Source organism: Protopterus annectens, chromosome 10.part0, assembly GCF_019279795.1.
Source record: "Protopterus annectens isolate FY-2018-M chromosome 10.part0, PAN1.0, whole genome shotgun sequence".
NCBI lineage: Eukaryota > Metazoa > Chordata > Ceratodontiformes > Protopteridae > Protopterus > Protopterus annectens.
This window is the reverse complement of record NC_056744.1, coordinates 294,591,204-294,615,415: the sequence shown is the minus strand read 5'-3', so window position 1 is coordinate 294,615,415 and position 24,212 is coordinate 294,591,204. Positions and strand designations below refer to the sequence as shown.

General features: G+C 40.1%; 1 protein-coding gene across 6 annotated transcripts in view; it reads left to right on the top strand.

Moving 5' to 3' along the window:
* The window catches only part of LOC122813050 (dual specificity mitogen-activated protein kinase kinase 6), a 751,080-nt gene that overhangs the window by 629,613 nt on the left and 97,255 nt on the right, over positions 1 to 24,212 (top strand). The window lies entirely within an intron of this gene.

Sequence of the window (24,212 nt, the reverse complement as noted above, 5' to 3'; positions counted from 1 at the left end):
AGTCAATGATGAGACAGTAACTGTCAAGTTAAGTGTGATCTGTGCATTCAGATGTTTTGTGCAAGTATTTTGAATCATTCTGATGGTTATGGGGTGTCCAGAAAACAGTTCAGAATGTTTGTTTATGAATTCAGTAACCTGTATATCTAACTGTGAAAGACAAAAAAAATGCTCATTTCTACAGGCTGAATTGTGCACCCATTACAGAGGAGAATGTCTGAGCTGCAGCTGGAGTTTTGTTGTTTCTGCATTTTAACAGTGTTCATACTTTATTGATCAAATATTTCCAAATCAGAAGTTCACATAGCCACCAAAGAAACACCATACAGGCAAAATAAGGTACACTCAGACTTAAGTCAGTTTTATGAGTGAATGTAAGTATTGCTAAACTTGTCATTATAGCAAGCAGCTCACAGGAAGTATAGTTTTTATTTTTAAAATGTTTTATTTTTTGTCTAACTGAACTGCTTTAATTTGCAGCAAGCAAGATGTTAACCAGGTTTATGACAGCAGTTAGAAGTATGTGGTTGTATTAATTTAATATGAAGACAGCTGTGATTCTTTTACATTTCAGTTTTACTGTGGTTGGCAGCAAAGCATTCTCTTCTCCTCAAGTAGTCAGATCCCCAGATATTTTTGACCCTTTTTGTAACAGTGTATACTGCATTGTATATTTTTGCTTATATCATATTCCGCTTAAGCAGAAATTACCAGTGCTGTGCTGAGAGAAGTGTTTCAGAATGTTTATTTTAAAGAAAATTAAACTGAGATGGTCTTGCAGATACATTTCATTGTAAGGTGAAAGTGACATACTCCATTTATTGTGCTACCTTGCCTTTTCCTGATCTCAGCTTCTATCTTCTGACTTACAAGATGGTGTGGGAGCACTTTAGTTTGGCTCCTTTTTAACAAATGTGCAAGTCGCACTGAAGAGAGACTGTGATTGTAAGGATGGACAGTTGTATTTTTGTGTACAGTTTGATACAATGTGTTGTAATGTATACACTGCAAATATAGACGCAGTACATTGGTAGATGATGATTAAATGAACCAGTGCTAAGTTGCTGCTTGATTATTTTAGTTGTGTTACACATTGTAGTTTGATGCAGAGTCACTGCTGTGCTGAGATGGATTATTAAAAAGTAATATGAGACCTTAACTTGACACTGGGGAAAAACGGACTGCAGGTGGACAGGGTACATTAACTTACTGTCAGAATTTGCAGTGCTGTGTAATGGGTATGTAATAGCCATGTTTGAGACACTGTTGGTGTGCACAGCAATTTATACACTTTACTGAGGTATGGAGTGCAAACTGAATAGTTCATTGCCTGGATATAACGAGTGTCCACGGGTTCACTTCATAACACTGAAAACTCAAAACACTGAAAATGAGAAAACTTCATAACATAGAAGACCAAAACACTGAAACTTCAAAACACTGAAAACTCAAAACACTGAAAACACATATCATACATATACTGAGTTTAAACAACATAAATCATAGCACTTTCTGTCAAGTGTAAGCTTGAGTGTAGTGAAGTGCAATCTTGGAGTTGATATATATATATATATATATATATATATATATATATGTGTAAGTAGCAGGGGGTGTGGGGGTCCAGTGGGGCTTGCCCCCTGCTTACACTTGGTGGAAAGTGCTATGATTTATGTTGTTTAAACTCAGTATATGTATGATACATGTTTTCACTGTTTTGAGTTTTCAAGATTTTGAAGTTTCAGTGTTTTGAGTTTTGGTGTGTTTTGAGCTTTCAGTGTTATGAAGTGAATCCGTGTTCGTACATCATGTTTGCATTGTCATTCCAAATGCTTAGTTTAATGCTGACCACAAAAAATAACATAGACAAGCTCATGATACCTTGCTTTCTTCAGGTTTATCAAATCATTCCGTACGTTTTTGAAGGTTACTTGTCTGGCTTACACATTTTGATTCCATTTTTGTTGGCAGTGTCTGACCTAAAACAAACAAACAAACAAAAAAAATGTGCCAAATTGATATCCATTAAAAGACTCGTTGCACGTGAGTCAGAATGTAAATGGAATTTACCAAAGGCGGACATTCGACTCCGCACCATTTTCACTGCCTGAGTTGAGCTGTCATTTCAGCGGTTTCATTTGTTTTTTGGTCACTTCCTAATTGGAGTTTAACATGATATGTAAGCTTTGTCTGTTTTGCTTCTTGTATTACTAAGTGTCTCCTCCTTTAGGACACTTTAAAGCAGACAATGTCCCCCACAAATTAACCAGCAGGTGTTCCTGTGGGCAGCAAATTCCCCCATAAGACTGTTATTAAGAACGGTCACTTTGTTTAGTGGAGAACAGACAGTGGAAAGATGCAAGCACTGTGCAATATTTCATATAGTGAGGTTTGACATTATTAAGAAAGACTACTAACATGGACTCTTTTGTTGGTAATTGGAAGCTGCTTGTTTCCAGTTGGTAAATCAAGTAAGAAGACTGAAAATGTCTACGCCTCTAACCATAGAGAATTCTAGGAGAAGCAGGAAACAGACAGAGTCCCTTAACTCATTAACGTGTGTGATGTGGAATGGCATGCCTCTAGTAGTCTACACACACTGTTCTATTCCAAAGCATTTTCCGGGAAGTCAGCTTAAAAAATATAATGCAAAGAAAAGCAAATAGTTTGTGAACCGTAAAAGGTAGTAAAATGGTACAATTTTATCAATAAAAAGTCTTCCTTGTGTTTATAACATTCAGTACAGTCACAGTCATTACATCAATGCTAGAATATATTATTATGAATACAAAGCCAGAATGATATTTTCATCTAATGTTTCACAAATTGTCTTATCTTGGAACCTGTATAACCTAGATGTGTTTTGTCAACTTACTTTTGTTAGTCAGACATAAACTTTCACATGACAATAGAACGTCCTTTCTATGTGCATGCTTGCTAAGATTTTTACAGAAATACGATGTGTTATGTTTATTTGCATAATTAACCATATAAACAGCCCTGAATATCTCTTAAGATGTGCAACTTAGTGCAAGTATCAATGGCAATTTTCTTCAGCATCATCTAAGGTTCCATCTGATGCCATGTAATAGTTTATAAGTCACCCTGTGTGGGAAATATTAAGTAAATATGGACATATTTCAAATGTTCATAATTACTAGTGGATAATTACCAATATCTCCAGTGCAGTGTACTGTAATTGCACATTGGCAATGTTGACAATACAGCTTTCATTCTCCCATCTGGATGTTTCCCACTATGCCCCTCAATAATATGTAGGCCTCTCAGTAATGAAAATGTGAATGCAGATGTGAGTAATAAGGCAAGTCATCATTATTTTCTCCATGGCAGTACATCCAAGAATAACAATCGTAATATCATTTTGTTAATTACATTTTGGGCTTTCTAAATTTGTGACTTGGGTAAGGATTGCAGACCCCAAAAATATGTCTGAATGCCATAAGGAGCTCTGGGTGTTAGCTGAAAGAATACAAAAAGCACTGTAGGCTTGAATGAGTTAAGGAATGATAATAGTAAAAAAAACAAAGATTAAAAAAAAAAAAAAATAGAAAAAAGTTTTTATTAAGCAGTGGCAAGTATTAGGAGATTCCAAAGCCTGTTGAACTAATTCCAAGTTTGTCTCCCATTGCTGATGAAGCTGATGTTTATTGTATTGCTGTAGGTGAATACAGATCTTTTTGCAGGTGTCTACTTTTAGCTGAGTTCCTTATCTGATCCTAGGTATCAAAGTAATGTGTCATTTAAATGGAGGAGGTGCTTGTGCCATTATTTACATTTTTTTTTGCTATAAGAAATGATCAATAGCTAGTCCATCCTGTCCTTTGAGTCCCTTCCAGATATGATATGTAGCCATGTTTTTCCCTTTTATTTGACTTTTGAATTACTGCGTACTGTTTTTGATTGTTGTTATTTAGTTTGACATTTAAAAGACAAGTAAAAGTTATTTCTTATTGTGTTTGACTTAAATTTTCCAATTACCACAACATCCTCTAGTGTTTGTGCAGAAATCAGATTCTGACAAAGATGTTATCATGAGCACTGTGCCACTTTTATAATGAAAACTTCAGCAAGTAGGGCCAGAGGTCATAAAACTTAGTTGGATGAAAATAGTTTACAGCCCTTGTCCCATCCATGCCAGTTATGCATCTAGTATGCCTTTTACAAATTGCTTTCAGCCTAGAAAAATATTTAAACATTTTTTCTGTATCCTTTTTGCATCCATGAATGCCAGACATCAAGCCTTTCTTTATCCGTGTTAAGCCTTTTCTTTATCACAACACTGAAGAATCCACAGCTAGAAGGAGAGAGATGAATGGAGGGCTATCATCTAGGCAGCCACGGAGGTGGTTTATACCTTCTCCTGTATCTGGGCAATGATTGTGTTCCAGCATTGACTGTTTCCCACTGTACTATCTCCCTCAAACTTGTATCCACTTCCCCTCCCTTCTTCCCATTTCTTGAGGGCCAGGCTGTCTCACCTCATGGAGAACAGGTACAATCTGAGGGATGGATGACAGATATTATTTCTCTGGGTTACACTTTACACTTCTGAGAATTCTGCTGTTTGTGGACATTCCTCCAGTCCTGTAAGACCAAACATACCTAGCTCTTGTAGTTCAATAGAGAAAACCTCTTGAGAGGTGGTAGTGCAGGGATTTTACTCCATACTATTTCTTGTCTCCAAAAAGGATTGCCTCTGGAATCTAGTTCTGGACCTTTCTAGTTCAAATAAATTCCTCAAAGTAAGTAACTTTAAGATGCTTACCTTACAATCCTTTCTACTCTCTTTACTTTTATTTGGAACCTTCGTTGTCACCCATTTAAAATGGCACTTATCTACACATCCCCTTCCACAAAGATGATACATGGTACCTGAGGTTCATGGTGTGAGACAGTCATTTAATCTTTACTTCCATCTTATTTGGCATGCCTGTTGCAGCACAAGTGGTCATCAGGTACTTGACTTTATGCGTTTGTATTTATGTGTGAACAACATTTCCATGTTTACCCTTACCCAGATTTCCTTCTGATTGAGTCACCATCAGTGGAAGTGATGAGCAGATCCTTGCCCATGGCCATGGATTTCCCAACCAACCTGGGCTTCTCCTTAAACTTACCATAAGCCTGGAGAGGTCAGTAGTGTTCCTGTGTGACCTGTGTATACAAAGAAAGAGGACAATGTACCCTATCCAACCACCTCTTTGTGGACTTGGTCTAGAAATCCCACATTATGGTAGGGAAGTATTCATATGTTTGGGTCATGTGTGAGCATCAGTTTTTATGGTACTGTTAGCCAACCAGCATATGAGAAAGATCCAGTACTTTATCTCAGAGACAAACACCAAAACAATTCTTCTGGTGTGTCATGCAGGTGAATGTCAACCATGGGAGACCTTTGCTGGTGCTTGGGGGGGTGGGGTTAAACCACAGATGCAACATACCTTGCTTGGGGGGCTAAAGTTACAAGGTTTCTGGAGATGAGCCATGCTAAGCATGCGCATCAGTGTGGAAGAAATGTTGGCATTCCTTTTCACAGTAAAAGTCTTCAGATTAGAGTTGAAAGCAAACACACATAGGGACCATCACAGGGAACATCACAGTGAGTCCAAGCAAGCTTTTCTTAGCAACTTGGACTATATGGAAACTAATCAGTACAGGTTGATCTGTGCGTCCAAGCCTCTATACTTTGTCACTGTAGAATTTGATTGGAAAAAAAAAAAACTTGTGCAGATGCAGGACCAGCAGCCACAACTGAAAGATGGACCAGGAAGTGTTCTTGACTATTACACATATGTTGGGTCTGACACAGATAGAGCTACTTGCCTCAGACAAAAATATCATCAGCTGCAAGCATTTTGCTCCAGATTTCTATACAGAAGGACCTTTGTGTTGGAAGCTTTGATATTTCTTAATACGGGGATATTCTCTGTGCATTCCCACTCCACCTCTCATGCCATTGTCATTTAGAAAGCTCAGGCAGGGACAGAATATTTCTGGGTGTCCCACTGTGGCTCTAGTAACAGTGGGTCTATCTATGAAGTCCTTTGGCTGACAAAGGTCCAGTTTAGCTCACATAAAATTGCACAAAGGGCAGGAAAATCATGGTCCATTGAGACCTTTCAGCCTGGCACTTTTCATCTTGAGCTGAATGCATCGATGGCATGAAAATGCTTGCTTTGCAAACCATTCTTAGTGGCAATGACTGCCAGTAAGGTGTTAGAATTTGTGCTGAATGCATCGATGGCATGAAAATGCTTGCTTTGCAAACCATTCTTAGTGGCAGTGACTGCCAGTCAGGTGCTAGAATTATCCACTAATCTGTTCACTTTGCACACATGTAATTTACACTTCTTACAGCTACATAGTTTTCCCAAGGATATGAGTGTAAACTGTAGGTATGACCCTCCTTTATGTCAGAAGTGGTCCTTGAGCTGGCCTTAAGCCAGATAACCCAGTTACTTACCTTTTTGGTAAATATTCAAAGTGAAGGTGAAAGGATTTTTTCAGATGTAGAATGTCCAGAGGCGGTTACCATATTACATAGTCAGAACCAAAGACTTTAGGGAAATGGATCAGATTTTGTTTGCTTAATGTCAGACAGTTCAGTAAGCCAGTCTCCAAGGAGATCTTATCCAAATGCCTGGCTAATTGCACCACTTTCTCTTATGATATTAGTGGGAGTCATAGTCAAGGTGCACTCTGATAGTGTCAGCTGACACATTTGCTTTCTTCTGGAATGCTTTTGTTCAGGGCATTTGTAAAGCAGTAACTTGGATATCTCTGCATAATTTTTCCAGGCATTGTAAACGGGACTGGATAGTTATGCAACAGGACAGGTTTTCCATCTGCTGTCCTACAAGGGATGATGTATCCTCCCCCTCCCTTGCAGGATATCTACAGTACTGCATTGGTACTCTTTCTGTGGATAAACAGTTATACTGCAGCAACAACCTCCTGTGTTGAACATAGTACAGTTACTGAAGTAACACTAGGTGTTCAAGTAGGAGATCACTGTTGCAGTACATATTCCCAGCCTCTTACTCCTGAGCTCCACTGCCCACGCCATCAGAAAGTCCCTGGAACCAGAGGTCTCTTGTATTCCATCAAGTCCTACTGGTCACTGTAACCACTGTCTCTCCTCACTGTTTTGTGTCCTGCAAGTTTTTGTTAGTACTGCAGTAATGCTGTTAGTACTGCAGTAATGCTGTTAGTACTGCAGTAATGCTGTTAGTACAGCAGTAATGCTAAGTAAAGAGGAAGCATGTGATTAGGGCTAAGGTCCTTGTTAACTATACAGCCTGAGGATGGGGGCTTAGGGTGCTCTCAGTCAAAACACACTTCTGGATGCTTCCACAAGAAAGATCTTAGTGGTATAATAATCTTCTCCTTTCAAGGTATGCATTGGATGGATCAGAGTTGGACCTTGACTCACAGAAGGCATTTGGAAAGGTGTAGAAGTCAGACTACAAGGTTGGACATCTGACTAAGCAGTTTCCTACAGATAAAGAATTGTACTGCATTATTTATCTCCCACAGAAACACCTACTGCTGTGGTGAGTTACATACATGTAACTCTACTTTCTTACAAAAATACAACAGATTGTCAATAAAGGAGTACTTATGAAGTTCACACACACAAAAGGTGGGGGCTAGACTTAGGGGACAAAATGTTAATAATGCCTGAAGAAACAGAAAAGATGAAACAGAAATGGCGGGGACCATATGTAGTCTGTAGACAACTGTGCCTTGTGAATTCTGAAATTTATCTGCAAGATAAATGTAACGCATTAAAAAGTTATTGTGAATTATGCATAGAAGTAGTGCGACATGTAGGAGAGGAACATGTTCAGAAACAGTTAATTATTAAATTAATAACTAACTAAAGTCCGGTCCTGTAGCTGAAATGGTACGTCATACCTAGCATCGTATTTTAATAAAGTCTGACAAACCATTTCATTTAAAAATTGTTCAAGTGCCCTAGCACATGAAGAATCTAGGCAATGAAAAGCTAGGACAGCTGGTGGAGAAAGATGCAATTTAACCTTCCAGTACTGAGTGAGTATTCGTAGTAGTTATTGTGAGTAAGAAAACTAGTGCAGGGGTGAGGGTGGGAGGTCAGGACAAATATTGATTATTGAGAGCTGAGCAACATTACTAAATTTGATATGCGCACACAGTGTTCAGGAATGTGGAAGAACTTTTAGAGACATTGAATGGTGCTGAACATTTTTCTTCCTTCCTATTCATAGAATTGGGTACTAGCAAATAATACTTGCACAAACCAGTAACAAATACTTCCCAGTTTGGTCAGCCATTGGTCTGTTGCAGTTTGCACATGCCATTTAGAATTCACAGAGGTGCCACTACTTGAAAAGGTTTCCAGTTTAGCCAGAGCTTGTATTGCTGATATGGAAATGTTCAGCAAATCAAAAAAGGAACATCTATTTCACTCTGGAACAGCTTTTGAAGGAACTATAGAATCATGTTTTAAAATTAAGATTTGAAAATACAAGTTTTGTAGTGCAGAAGGGGGGATTTTTGATCAGCTTGGTGAAATCTGTAGCAGTTATGCCCTGTATAAGTAAGATGGCTGTAGTAAAACACCCCCATCTCTACCTATAATAGCAAAAGAAGGAAGCAAAAAAGTAAGGACATTATTGGAAATGTCAGAGTACTGTTGAATGGAGACATTATTGGGAATGTCAGAGTACTGTTGAATGGTGTTCATGCTAGAGTTTGCTACTTTAATGGTTCCTTTGATTGATTTATCGAGGGAGGTATATAATTAAGCTGAATGGACTGAGAATTGCCGGTTTGATTTTGTTAAGGTGATCTCTTGTCTTATGTGAATAGGTCCTGTGACAGCCTTGTGACAGCAAATGCCACTAAATGTGAAGAAGATACTGTTACACAGTCTGTTTCAAATGAATTATCCACATAACACAGTACTGGCACTAAGAGCATAGAGGGAGTGCACTACTGTCCTGGGTCTGGGTCTCAAACCTCCACATCCAAATTAGACTATACACTGTTCACTTACAGAGCCACACCACTCTCTCAGTGAATCAGTGTCTCCCTACTCCCCTGTATCCACAGTAACTGCATTTCACTCAAAGTATTATATTTCACATTCACACACACATGCACACAGTTTCCAGGGAAGGCTGTTGAATCCTCCAATTCCACACAGCTTTCTTCCTGAGCCTGGTAGTACTGCCACCACTCGAAGAAAGTCAGAGACTTCCAGCTACTGGTATGCCCTGATTGTGCCACTTGATCTCTGTTACAGGTAGTCAGCTGAAGCAGTCTCAGATGTGGCCCTTATAGTGTGTTATTCCTTAGTGTAAATACTTACCTTCTTCTCAATTAAGCAACAGTACATAAATACTCTTGTAATAAATAAATAAATAAATAACAGCCACAATAGCTTAAAGATAGTTAAAACAGGTTTTACTTAAATAATTAATAAAATAGCACAAATACCAAATAAAATATACATAGGTTGGCACACAAAGCAGATTAAAGTAAAGTACAGTAATTGGATAGAATACTGCAGTGGTGGTGCTGCGGTAGCATTGTCGCCTCACAGTAAGACATTGTCCTGTTCGATTCTCAGCTAGAGCGTCTTCTGTGTGGAGACATGCGTGAATGGGCGTACCTTCATTGGAGGTTGTGCATCAGGGCCGGCAACTCGGCACGTAAAAATCTACTGCCAATCATTAGCGGACCGGAGTTCCACTGTGGCGACCCCTAACCTGGAAAAGCCGAAAGACATAACAACAACAACAACAACAGTAATTGGATAGAATGCATACAGAAAAATCTTAATGCCAGCTATCTAAGTTTCCTAGCTAGCTGCTACAAGGACTACTGTACCTTAAAATTACTAATTTCCACAGATAGGATGTTCCTACACCAACTTCACACTAGCCTCTCAACATTCCATTAAGTCACATTTATGTAGCCAAAGTCCTTGTGTGACTGTTGTCGCTACGGATACTGGTCGTAAACAGCTAGCCCCACACCCGTCACAACAGTAAGAGTTTGTCTCAATACCTTCACATCTGTTTCTTCTTTACTTGCATCCCAAATGGGTCTTAAAAGTTTCAGTGACCATTCATTCCAGTGCTGTTTCATCCTTGTCTGTTATGTTAGGAGAAGATGTCATCCTATCTGTGAACTAGCCCCTCGCTGTGTCCTTTAACATGTGGTCAAATAAAAATATTTACTAGGTAACATATACATTGCAAACCAACATGTCAGAAACAGAAGAGAAAAACAGCATACAGAGAGAAATACATTTTGCATGATTCAGTCTACTATAAGCACATTTCACAATCATTCACTTTTAGCCTGGGGTCATCTCTGGCTTCACATTTCTGCCCCCTTTAAGAACCTCAATGGAGTTTTCTGGAGGTTTCTCTCAAGAAACACAGCTTGAGACAAAGGTGCAGTCTTTTGTACATTATCCCATACCCCTTCTGCATTATTGTTGGCACTACCACAATGATGTTGGATAGTCATGTTATAGGATCAAAGCTAAACTCCATCTAAGAAGTTTTCTATTTTGTCCACTTATTCTGTGTAGCCATTTTAAAGAGTTATGTTCTGTAACCACAGTGAACTTTTTCCCATACAAATAAGGTTGTAGCTTATGCAGTGCCCAAATTATACCCAGACATCCTTTCTCTCCGGCTGCATAAGGTTCCACTCTGGGTTGTAGTCTGTTGTACTATACTGGGGAACATCTTTCTTATGGTACCCAGCTATCCCTAGGAATGCCCGTACCTGTTTTTTGGTAGTAGGGGTAGGCCATGCCTGAGTAGCCTCAACCTTGGTATGTTCTGGTCTGATTTTTCCACAACTTACGCTGGGACCCAGATAAGATGCCTCTGCCATACACACCTGACTCTTGATAGTCAGCCCTGCACTTTGCAATTTGCCCAACACTTCCCTGACATGCTGCATATGTTCTGTCCGGGACTGGCTGCAGATGGCAATATCATCCAAATAAGCAATGGCACCGTCTCCTGCTTCGGTTAGAAAGTCATCTACCAGCCTGTGGTTGCTGCGGCATTTTTCATACCAAAAGGCATTTTTGTAAACTCATACAACTGAAATGTCACAAACGCTGATCTCTCCCTGGCTGCAGGTGTCAAGGGTACCTGTCAGTATCTTTTGTTCAAGTCAGTAGTAGTGAGATACTAAGCCCCACCCATCTGCTCCAAGGCTTCATCTGTCCTGAGCATTGGGTAAGCATCTGATTCTGTATGGCTTTTCAGTTTCCTGTGTTCCACACAGATGCAGATGCTGCCGTCCTTCTTAGGTACCAACACCACTGGTGAGGCCCAGGGACTGTTGGATTACTCCCAGTTTCAACATATTTTTCAGTTCCTCTTTCAAAGTTTGTGCAACTCTTTCAGTTACTCTGTAGGGAGATTGTTTAACTGGTCACTGGGGTACTGTGTTGACATGGTGCTCCACCAAGTGGGTACACCCTGGCTTACCAGTAAACATATCCCCAAATTCCTTGCAATACTGCTCATATTTCCTGAACCTGGCTACGGGTCAGTTGAGGGGAAGTGCAACCTCATCCACTGAGGTGCCAAATCGAGCATCACCAAGGAAATCAACTTCTAGATCCCCTTCTGACTGTTCTTGCAACTCACTGCAGATGCTAAGTACCTGGGCCCCTCTGCCATGATAGGGATTTAACATGTTAACATGGTAGAGTTTGTGCTTTGGTCTCCTAGCTGGTAACTCTGTCATGTAGTTGACATCTCTCACCTTTTTCACAATGGTGAATGGGCCCTGCCAGGCTGCAGCTCTTTGTGTCTTACAGGAATAAGCACCATCACCTGTTGCCCTACAAAATACTCTCTTGATCTAGCTGTCCTGTCATACCAGACATTTTTCTGCTGCTGCACCTGTGCTAGGTGCTCCTGAGCCACCCCCATGAGCTTCCTAAGCCTATTTCTGAGGTTCAGAACATATTCCACAACAGACTGTTTGTGAGAATCATACTCACTGTCTCACTCATTATGAATTAAATCCAGGGGCCCCCTTACCGTGTGACCATACAGTAACTCAAAGGGTGAAAAAACATAGATTCCTGGGGTACCTCACTGTATGCAAAGAGAACATGGGGTAGGTACTTGTCCCACTTCTTCTTGAATTGGTCTGCAAATGCCTCTGACATGGTCTTCAATATAATGTTGAACCTCTCCACCAGACCATTTGTCTGTGGGTGGTAGGGGCTACTGTTTAGGTGTGTTACCCCACACCCACACTATTTCCACAAGCATGCCGGCAGGTCTGACATAAAGTTGGAACCTCTGTCTGTCACTATTTCCCTAGAAACCCTACCCTGCTGAAAATGCCTAGGAAAGCATTTGAAACCTTCTGTGCTTCAGTGGAACACAGACCCATTACTTCTGGGTACATAGTGGCAAAATCTACCACTACCAGGATATATTTGTTATATGTGAAACTTGGAGTACTCAGTGGTCCCATAATATCCATAGCTACCATCTGAAAAAGGCTCCTTAATAACCGGCAAAGGCATCAAAGCAGCCTTGGCTTTGTCTCCTGCCTTGTCAACCTTCTGGCATTGTTCACAGGTCCTGCAGTATCTTGTTACATCCTTTGCAATCTCAGGCCAATAAACATTCTGCATAAACCATCTTTTAGCATGTTTTATGCCCATATGGCCTCCAAAAGAAATATCATGAGCTATTGCCTGGAGTGCCAGTCAGTAGGCCCTGGGTTCTACCAACTGCTGTATTTCCTGTCCCTGTAGCTCTCCTTCAGGGATCCATTCCCTATATAATAATCCTTTGTTTCAAAAAATATGCTGCCTCTGTCCTTGAATATCTGGAGCCTCCTTGGCTACAGCCCTCAAGTCATGTAAAGTAGGGTCTGAGAGCTGAGTCTGCCTCAGCTCTTCCTTACTGACCCTCCCCAGCTCCCATTTCAGAGGCGGTCTGGTACTGTCTGTCAGTGCTGCCTCAAGTTCAGACTGACTACTAACACTTGCCTCTCCTCTAGAAGTATCTCCTTCTAAGAGAATCCCAGTACCTTTCTCCTCTTGTGGCTAAGATCCCAGGTCACTGGTTGCACCCAGATCCCCCTCTGTAGTAGCCACATCACCATCCCCAGATGGAGGTGTAGGCTGTGGCTGGGTCTCCCCCGTACTGCCTTCCCTATGGGTTTGCCTCCATACCTGGCTATATGTAAAAGCATGCAAGCACAGTACTGTACTGTCAAAATAATTTCCTGTTAGGACATCATTAGGAATGTCCTCAGACACACAGTAACCTGCTTACTGCTTTTCCCACTCTTCCCAGTCCAGATAGACTGTGGCTAAAGATAGCTGAAAAAGCTTCCCACCTAAGGCTCTTACTGGAGTGGACTGCCCAGGCAGGTATTGATTCTAACTGACTGCTATCAGGTTTGACTGTGATTATGTCTGAGGCTGTGTCCCTTTTGGTAATGACCTCCTTTCCTTCTACCAGGATAGGATACACACTTTTATGATATTTGGGTACAGCAGTTGCCTCTAAAGAACCTACCACTGTAGTAGTGCTAGTCTTGCTGGATGCTTCTTGAGATCTTTGGTCTTCCCTCTCCCTTAATAGACAGTGAGATCGTACATGCCTCATTTGATTAAATTTAAAAAATGTAACCCCAAAACCTAGGCATGTACCTGAAAGTGTGACTTCCCCAGTGTCCTGTGTAAGCTGCTGGGATGGGCTTGGCTGTCCCCCATAGGTTCCCTTATACCCTTGTGGCATGTTGTGTCTCCCCTCCTATGCAGTGGTAACCTGCTAGCTAGGTAAAGGTCCTCTTTCCTCCCCATCTCCTCAGCAGTATTACACTCCCGGTCTTACACCCAAATCCTCGTGTCTTCTGGCATAGTGCTAAGGACTTGCTCCCTGACCAAATGATCTGCAAGTTTTTCAAACATGGTAACATTACATCCACTCACCCACCTGTGAAAATAAGGGCTGATTTTGCAATATACTCAGCCATGCTTTTTTCTGCTTTTCTTCTGTATTCCTTAAACTTTTTCTATACTGTTCTGGAGTTAGCTGATAATAAGCAAGCAAACTTTCTTGACTGTGCCATAATTTAAACAGTCAACATCACTGAGTTTAGAAACTGCATGCATTACTTTACCTGTGAGCAAAGGAGATAAAAACCTCACCCATTCTTCTTGGTCAATTTGGTCCTGAGTACACACCCTATCAAAGGCCCTTAAAAAAGAATGTATATTTAGGCTGAATACTCAGGTTCTAGTTTTTATACTGCTGGGCACTATATGTGATGGCCTCATGGCAACCAATGCCAGTAAATGTGAAAAAGTTGCTGTTACACATTCTGTTTCAAATGAATAATCCATAAAACACAGTACTGGCACTAAGAGCATAGAGGGAGCACGCCACTGTCCTGGGTCTGGGTCTCTAACCTCCACACCCAAATTAGACAGCACACTGTTCACTTACAGAGCCACACCACTCTTTCCGTGAACCAATGTCTCCCAGTGCCCATCTGTCCACAGTAACTGCCTTTCATTCACAGTATTATTTTTCACATTCACACACAACCACACAATTTCCAGGGAAGGCTATTGAATCCTCTAATTCAACATAACTTTCTTCCTGGGCCTGGTAGTACTGCCACCACTCTGAAGAAAGTCAGAGAGTTCCAGTTACTGGTATGCTCTGATTTTGCCACTTACTGTCTTTTACAGTTAGTTGGCCAAAGCAGTCTCAAAAAAGTGGCCCTTACAGTGTGCTATTCCTCAGAGTAAATAGTTACCCTCTTCTCAGTTAAACAACAGTGCATAACTACTGTTGTAATAAGTAAATACCAATCACAGTAGCTTAAAGATAGCTAAAGTAGGCTTTACTTAGATAATAAAGAAAATAGCACAAATACCAAATAAAATATACGTAGATTGGCACACAAAGAAGATTAACGTAAAGTACAATAAATGAATAGAATGCATACAGAAAAATCTTACTCCAGCTGTCTAAGTTTCCTAGCTAGCTGCTACAAGGAGTACTGTACCTTAAAATGACTAGGTAATTTCTATAGATAGGATGTTCTCACAGCAACTTCACACTAGCCTCTCAACATTTCATTAAGTCGCAATGTCTAAGTATGGTTTCAGGTAAGAGGCATGAGAGAAAGTTTCTGCCTTTGATGAAGATTTTAGTTGTATTATCTTTGCTTACATTGACATAGGTATTATGCCTAGCTTTAAGCACACCCACATGCATTGTTGTTTGCTTTGTTTGCTGTTGGTTTTATTGTCTTTAGACTTCATTAGACTTCAGAGCTGAATGGTATGTCCTGTCTGTTACTAGTGTTTCTTAAGCTGCCATCAGTATCAGCAGTAACAGCTGAATAACTATACAGTTAATAGCTCTACTTTATCTGCCACACTCAAACTTCCTAGTTTGTTTTAGCAGATTCAGTTTAGGAAATACTGCCACTTGTATTGCTATTTTCTTTGAGCAATCCATTCACGTTTGTGGTCTGTGATAACCTTTTTTCATTTAGAAAACAGAAGGTTATGTGTTAGTGACAATTTTGTCATAGCACTGGGTTCTAAATAAATGTAAAATAAATAAATAAATAACTAAATAAATAAATTCTTTTAACCTTATTTTGGAAAGTGTTCACACTGTCATAGCTGCCCTACAGTCACTTCTACAGTTTGAGTGTTTTATGAGGGTTTGTTTAAAAATAATATGCAATTTAAAAAGAAAGGAAATCATACATAGTGGATGCACCCTATATTGTAAACTTTATCTTGCTGTTTTTGTTGTTTTTAACTATGAACATCTCTCAAGCTTTTCTTTCCGTAAGCAGTGAAGAACTGACTTGACTGACCATTCATAAAGTATTGTATTGTAAAAGAATAAATAAATAAGAACAAAAACAAACTTTGCTCCATGGTTAACCCAATCCACCCATAAACGAATGCTTAAACGAGACAGCGCCTGGAAAACCAGGTAAAAAAACAAACTCCCATTGCTATCTCCAATCTTGTAGAGAACGTAGGAACCTAACCAAAAAACAAGTCAATCTGGAAAAAAAACAATATTATCAAAAACCACTAGATAACCCTGACGCCAGCACAAAAACGTTTTGGAATAGTATCAACAAACTCTTACATCCAGGCAACCCTTCTACCCCCAGCCCCTGTCCTAACAGCTAACCAACAGTCACTGCTTCCTTTCTTAATTCCTTCTTCAGCGACTCTATAAAAAGTTAACTAATCCTGATAACACCTCCCTCTCCCCTTCTGATCCTCTTCCCTCTACCAATTCCACCCAGTTTTGTCTTAAACCTGTCCCTACTGCATACATCAAATCTCTTCTTACCAAACTGAAAACCTGCTCCCCCTCTGCTGTCAACTTACCTCATCTATTCCTTAAACGTGTAGCTAACTCTGTTGCACATCCATTAGTAAACAGGTCAATTCAAATCCTGTTATACCCCTCCACAAAGGTGGCAATTCAACTGAACCAACCATCTCCAGACCTATCGCCATAATATCCCCCTTATCCAAAATTCTAGAAAAATGTATTCATAACCAGCATCTCAAACACATCCTTCAAGACAACCTGTTAACTCCCACGCAACACAGTTTCCGTCCTCACCAGAGCACCTCGGCAGCTCTAATTTCAGTTACACAAGATATCACTAAAGCACGGGACAATAAGAAAATAGTCTCATGCCTCTTCCTTGACCTATCTAAAGACTTTGACACCGTTTCCCATGCCCTACTGCTCTCAAACCTTTCTTCCCTTAGCTTCTCCTCTTCTACTATGCTATGGTTCTCCAGTTACCTCTCCAGCAGATTCTAATCCGTCTAATGGCTTTCCGCTTCCTCCCAATCCAAACAAGTGTCCCCAAGAGTCAGTCCTTGGACTTCTCCTTTTTAATATCTTTACAAATAACCTACACACCTCCTGTCCAAACTCCTCACTAATACAATACAATATGCTATTATCTCGTGTTCTGATATCCTTCCCCACCTCCTTGCTCTTACTCAAGATTCCCTCCTTTCAGTCGAAAAATGGCTGACCAGTAATCAACTATTTCTCAATCCTGAGAAAACAGAACTTCTACTGTTCCTCCCCAAATCACTACAGCAACACAAAAAACACCTTCACTGTATTGTCTCTTAATAATACACATCTCTGTTGAACCACATACTAAACTTCTGGGTGTAATCATGGATGACCAACTAAAGTTTGACATACATATTCAGCAAGCCATCAAAAAGACCCACCAAAGACTTGGTCGCTTATACAGACTTAAAAAATTCCTCACTATTAATGCTAAACGTTCTCTAGTACAGACTTTCCTTCTCCCAACCTTACTTTATGCAGCCCCTATTCTCACCAATATTCAGTCCAATCAATTAGCTAAACTTGTAAACACCTACAACAAAATAGCTAGATTTGCTGCCAACCTTCCCTATCGCTCTTACAAGTGCATAGCTTTAAAACACCTACAATGGCTTAAGCTCCATAACCAACTCCTTCTTCCTTAACTCCACTCACACACACTATCTTAATTCAATTCTCCCGCTGTCCTGCCCTCATGGACCTCATCACTCCCTACTCTCCTAAGCGTAGCCTACGCAGCACAGACCTACATCTCTTAGACATCTACAAACCCAGTAAAAATATTTTGGCAGACTTTTATATAGCCACTCCATCTCCACTGCCTGGAACAAACTTCCCCTTTCTCTAAGAACAAACAGCAACTTCCTTAACTTCAAAAAACTTCTAAAGGACTTATTTACTAATTCCTGGGCCTGTCCTTGTCCCACTCCCACCTAAAGTACTCCCTCTCCTCTTCCCCTCCCCCTCTCAGCTCTCACACTTTATCACAACTTCTCATTTAAGGCCTTAGTGATGTTCTACCAACCTTGAAATTCTCTCTGATGGTAATTGTTAGATAGAGTCTAACTTTTTATATTACATTGTATATACTGAATATGTACCATGGCTCTTTAAACCCTCAATATTTCTCTTGTATTCTAATATGTGCAGTTATAAGTTGTATTCTGTTTCTCCTGTGTGTATACACTTGTGTTAATATTGTATGATGTTTTGTTTTTGTTTATCTGTGGAGCTTTTCTCCTCGGGTTTCCGCTGAAAAAGGGCTCTGCAGCCTAGTCTAACCCAGTTAACAAAGGTCAAATATAATAATAAGAAATATTGCAAAGCAGTACAGACCATCGACTTGAAATGTTGGCATCAATATCCTCTTTGTGTCTAAATAGGTTTGTGCTTCTGCTTTTAAACTACTGTTTCTTGTAATATTTTTGTATGCTTTATGCCCTGCCCCTGCTGCCTGCTGACCATCAGCCATTCATTCCCATAAACAAGATAGCTGATCATGGAAGCCATTATTTATACAGTTGTCAGGGGTTTTCTTATGTTAGGCCTTAACCCCACACCTAAGTGGCTGGCCTGAGCACATGCATCACCACAACAGACTGCTGTGCACTCCTAATGCATTTGAATGCTCCCACCCACATGCTAATGAGAGTTGCCATCGCTAGCATAGTAGGCCTACCTCACATCCCCAGTTATGGCTGTTTCAACTCTAAGCCTGTGCCTGCATGAAGTGAAATAGTCACCAGACCATCAGTGCCTCCTCCAGGAGTAGACTAGCTCTTCTCATTTGCTCTACACTCTTGGTCTCCTCTGCCTATTTTCCATTCTTTTCGTTCTTCTAGCACCTGAGTAGCTAATCAAACTTGAGTTGTCTAAGTCATAGTCAGGACTTTATCCTTGTGTGCCACAAAGTCAGACAGTTTATTGCAACATTTTGAACTTAAAATGAAAGTTGAAAAGCTTTTTCAGTATGTATTAAGTTATCTGACCACTTATTTAAAAATGCTGTTAAGTTAGACTTATTTACTGATACAGCCTGAGAGAAGGGACATGTGCAGATAATTTTGGAGCATCAGAAGATAGTTTTACTGGTTTCATTTATACTTAATATAACAAATGTATGAAGGATGTGAGAACTGGTGTTATGTTTGCTGTTTCAGTAGAGAATATGCCTAACTGGATTGTGTACAGCATCATATTCGATTTTTTTTTAAATGGAATTAGAAGAGAAATGGGTATCAGGAAGCTGAACAATGTACCACAGGTAGCTCCCATGTACAGAAGATAAACTGATGAAACTGGAAAGGGACTTCCTTCGCAGAATAGTAGCAGAATAGGCAGAGAATGGAGATGAAGCATTTGTCCCTGGTGTGCAGGACTAGAATGGGAGAGACTGACATAAACAAGGAGGTCTGTGTTATCATAACTATGTAGTTCATTGCCCGCTTAAGCTATAAATCAGCAGTGCACCTTCCACTGTACTGCCTTTTCTCAGCTATGTGTGATTATACCTATTAACTGCCCAGAGGTTTGCATAATGTTCCTGAGTTTGCCTCATATTTTTGACTAGTCCCATATAAAATATTTGAATTTCTGATAAGTTACTGAGGATTACCAGTCAGTAATGGCGGACATTAGAGTTTCATACTTTTTATTCAGAAAATGCATGTTGATGCCAAACCTATTATTCTGTCAACTTTTTAAGTGAATTAGAGTAATATTAAAAAAAAAAAATGTCTCTAATTTTGGGCCTTTGCCCTTGCATAACTTTTGGCTTTGTCCAAAATATTTTAAGCAAAGAAGCTGAGACGTATATGTCTGATGGTCTGTATATAACGTAGTAAGTTATCCTTAGTGACCGTCTTTCCACAACACAATTAATAAACATAGAAACAACATTAAAATCAGTGAGTAGAAAGCATGGCCTGTTGTGCCTGTCTCGTGGGACAGTGTTAGTATTTCATTCATAGTTTTCCTTCCCTACAGAACGTCTGTTTCCTCTTTATTGTTTACGCATTCTCCCAAAGAGCATTTCCTGTTTTACCTAAATAATCTTGTCATAAATGAGATTAGAGCAGTGTAATTTTAACTAACTGTCAACATATTGTTTTGTTGAGGCAGCCAGCTAAAAGCTGAGGCTTTCCAATTATTTATTCAGATCAAAGAATGAAAGAGCGGCTGGCAGTACTACTTAATACTTACATGGGGTCATGTCATAACTGTTCATTTTGTTTATGCGTTTCTTCCTTAATTAGCAGATTATCTGTTACTTGTTATGTTGTTCTTTTATCTTTGATTAATTAGTTTAGTGTTTACTAAATGATAGCAATTGTGATGGAAAGAAAAGCTCTTTAGGAAAAAATACCCCAAAGGAAAACTGATACAATATTTACATAATGACAACATACCCATGTTTTTGTTGGAAAAAGCAATCCTATTTCCCAACCATTTACCTGAATTATCAGTCATGTATTAAATATGTAATGATACAATCTTCTCCCCATACCCTTATTTTTTTCTAATTCCTACCACATAGATAGTTATTTGGAGCAAGGTGATTCAAACAAATAACTGAAAGCATAATAAGAGATTTCACAGTGAATGCATAAAAAACACCTATTTAACTACACTGAACATTTCATGTAGTAATAACAGCAGAGGAAGTGCAAGTCAGTCTGCTGGTGTGAGGATAGTGTGTGCTGTGTGTTTTTAACACTGGGGCTTGAGGTTTAGGAATGAACTTGGGTCTGAGCAAGGGTCATTGAGGGAATATTGTGAACTTGGTATGACTGTAGATCATCATTCCCTTTTTAGGGAAAGGATCAGAGAATTAGCACTGATAGCATAGCCCCCAGAGAAATCTGTGGACCAGAGTACAGCACTAATGTCAATTACAGGAAGACGAACTGTTAAGGAAACTTCTTTGATGTGCAGTCCTTGTCACTCACTATCACATCTCCCACAATATGGCCTTTGATGTCTCTCATGATATGGCCAGTGACCTGCTGTTTATGAGGATAATGGTGCAGTTTAACGACCCTTATAATGAAGTACATCTGCCTTTTTTCAATATTCTTCTTTTACTTTATACTTTTTCTACTTCCATCCCTCCAAAACAAATAATAATTTGAACTGGTGTCTTTGGCTGACTAAAGTATGCGCTAGAGCTCATATGTAGAAAATGTAGTCGAGATTTTCTGTGTCCAGCAGATATACCCAAAACTAAGACATTGTGACAAAAAGAAGTAAAGGCTTCTGTTACCGATTTGTCAGGGTCAAACACGCTTACTTCCTCAGTAGTCATTTGAAGTTTTGGTGACATGTAAACTTGGTTGTTTACATGTAAACTTAGTTGTTTATATGTTGTGCGGTAGGTGGGCTCGTACAATGACTGTTTACAGCCCCAGCCTGGGCAACAGTCACAGAAGCATTTAAAGTTCAGATTGCTGTGAAATAGCCGGACTTGCATACTTATGCACATCTCCATCATGACCCCAGAGCCATGAACCGTCAAAAGTGATCCACAGACAGTCATGCATCCTTACCTTGTTTGACTACATGTTATGCAAACAGGTATAAAACTGCATTGCTTTAGGACATGCCTCTGTTTTGAATGGTAGGTCGTGCAAGTCTGGGAAGCTGTACTGAATGTATCTGGGGAAGTATTAGGAGGAACTCCAACACCTTCTGATCCCATAAGCAATTGTGTGGGGGTACACAGTACTTTGCAGGTCTGTGGTAAGCTGAATTTGATGTTCTTCCTTAGGTTGTGTACCCTTGAACAAGAATTCACATTACACAAGGACAGCAGTATGAATATATTTCTGTATATGTGTATTGCACATGAATTGTGCTGGTGACAGGGTAACCTGTAATATCAGGAAAGCCTTTTATTACTTATGGTGAGGTTTGGCCTATGTACACCATGTGGTGGGCTATGATGGTGAGTATGGAATTCCTTTGCCTACACATGCATATCTCCGTACTGTACAAGGGAAAGGCAATGCCACTAATATTTCCGAAACTGTCTCCTAATATTAGCACCGGGAAGGACACACAATATATACGTGTTTATCTTACAAAGTGAATGAGCCCTGTGAGTCTTTTGTATGTAGCAATGTGTGGCAAGTACCTGCTGTATATAATTGCACTGTCTGACCCTACATCAGAATCAGAATCACATTTATTGGCCAAGTATCCATGCATACAAGGAATTTGACTCCGATTTCAGTGACTCTCCAAGTATGAATTACATAAATGACATGCATACAACTATTAAGTACAAGACAAATGACATACATGCAGCTATTAAGAACAAGACAATAAAGTAAATATACATGTACATATACATACAAGGTGCAAAGTGCAACTTAGTGCAAGAAATAGTGAAATAAACTCTGAAAGACAAGTATTAACAATATGTAAACAATACTACAGAATCCTCAGAGGCTTGGGAAAAAGAATACCCCAACCTAATAAGCTGAGTTAACTGCTTATGAACTTGATGGCCTGTGTGGAAAAAACACTTATATCTGCTTATTTTGGTGCGTGTTAATCTATAACATCTGGCTGATGGTAATAGTTCAAAAAGATGGTGGCCTGGATGTGAAGGGTTGGTGATGATTTTCCCTGTCCTTTTCATGACTTTGGAATAGTACAGGTCCTGTAAGGAGGGCAAACTAGCACCAATGATATTTTCGGCAGTCCTGGCTATTCGATGTAACCTATTTTTGTCATGATTAGACAGAGATCCAAACCACACTGTTATAGATGAGCTGAGAACAGACTCAATGACTGCTGTATAGAACTGAATCAACAGTTCCTGTGGGAGGTTGAACTTCCTCAGCTGCTGCAGAAAGTACATTTGTCTTGTGATGTGTTTCCATAGATTATGATATACATAGGTTAACCCCTTGTGTATAACTATCATCTTGTCAGTCTCAATAGTACAGTCTGTACCTCTGTGTCCATTGTTTACAGCTGTCTACATGTAGGACAATGTGTACTGGAGGGGCTGAATGATTGTAGCTGTGCTGAAAATGATGTATTGCAGCAGGCACTCTGGACACATGGACATCACTTGTTCGGGAGCAGGGATGATGATCAGCCTTTTGGAGTTCAGATGTGGCAAACATTGGTCCATAACATAAATGCTGTAGGGAGACTGCAGTCTCACATTACAGCACTTTTGTAAGAGTATTACTGACTTACTATGTAGTGCCAGGGCAAAGGCATTTTTTCTGTAGCAGCTGAAATGTCGTCCGCAATGGGGTTGCAGACCTGGGAGCAGAAGGCTGACTGAACCGTATGGGTTTTTGTCCTGCAGAGAGACAACAGCTCTAGCATCATCACTGGAGAAGTGGACAATGACATGAGGATGGTCCCACCCCCAACATATCTGGGTGGATGATGCACCAGGTTAGTACCACAGAGCTCTGTACAGTAACACTGGACATATAGATTGTAGGCTGACCACAGCATCTGTGGCCTATGCTTTATTGTAGGAACAGTGCATAACTAACCATGACAGGAGAACAGCAGAGGTAGGTTGAGATTATGTGGTACATCTTGCATGGACACTCTTAGCATGCATGCACCAGAGACACAGTTTTGCACAAGTATTCATTGTCACTCCAGAGTATCTTTTGTTGTATATTCACAAGGCAGAGCACTACTATAGTTGCACTCATAGAGGCTGGAGCATGACACCAGGCTAATGCTGGCACCCATGCAGGGACTAACAATTATAACGTGATACAGACACTTTAGGTTTATAGGTTCATACATACTTACTAGGTTATTGTTCCGTGTGGATCTTTAGAGAGTTTGGCATGCACTCCAAAGAAGTTTTTACAGCCCAGATCTGGGTAGATATTTACATGTTATTCCTATCCATAAGGAACAAAGGTTTTAAACCAGGGGTGAACTTGCAGTTTCCAATCCATTCATCCAGATTGCACTTCAGTAGATTAAGAGGTATGCTTTGCTTTATGTGAGGTCACAGTCTTATACCATACTGGTGCTGCTTCTCTCCATCTTCTGTGGCCATAGACCCACAGTACAGGTCACCATCACTGCCACCGCTAGTGGTGTCCGAGGCTGGCATAGAGTACATGCCAAGGGGGGAGATTTTGCATGTTACACAGTTGTCATTTCTATCTGAAAGTGTATGATAGTCTGCTACTCGGTGTGGGTGGTTACAACACCACACCTCCTCTGGCAGGACACCTCAGCAGTGTTTGTCCCAGCATCACACACTATCCCTGC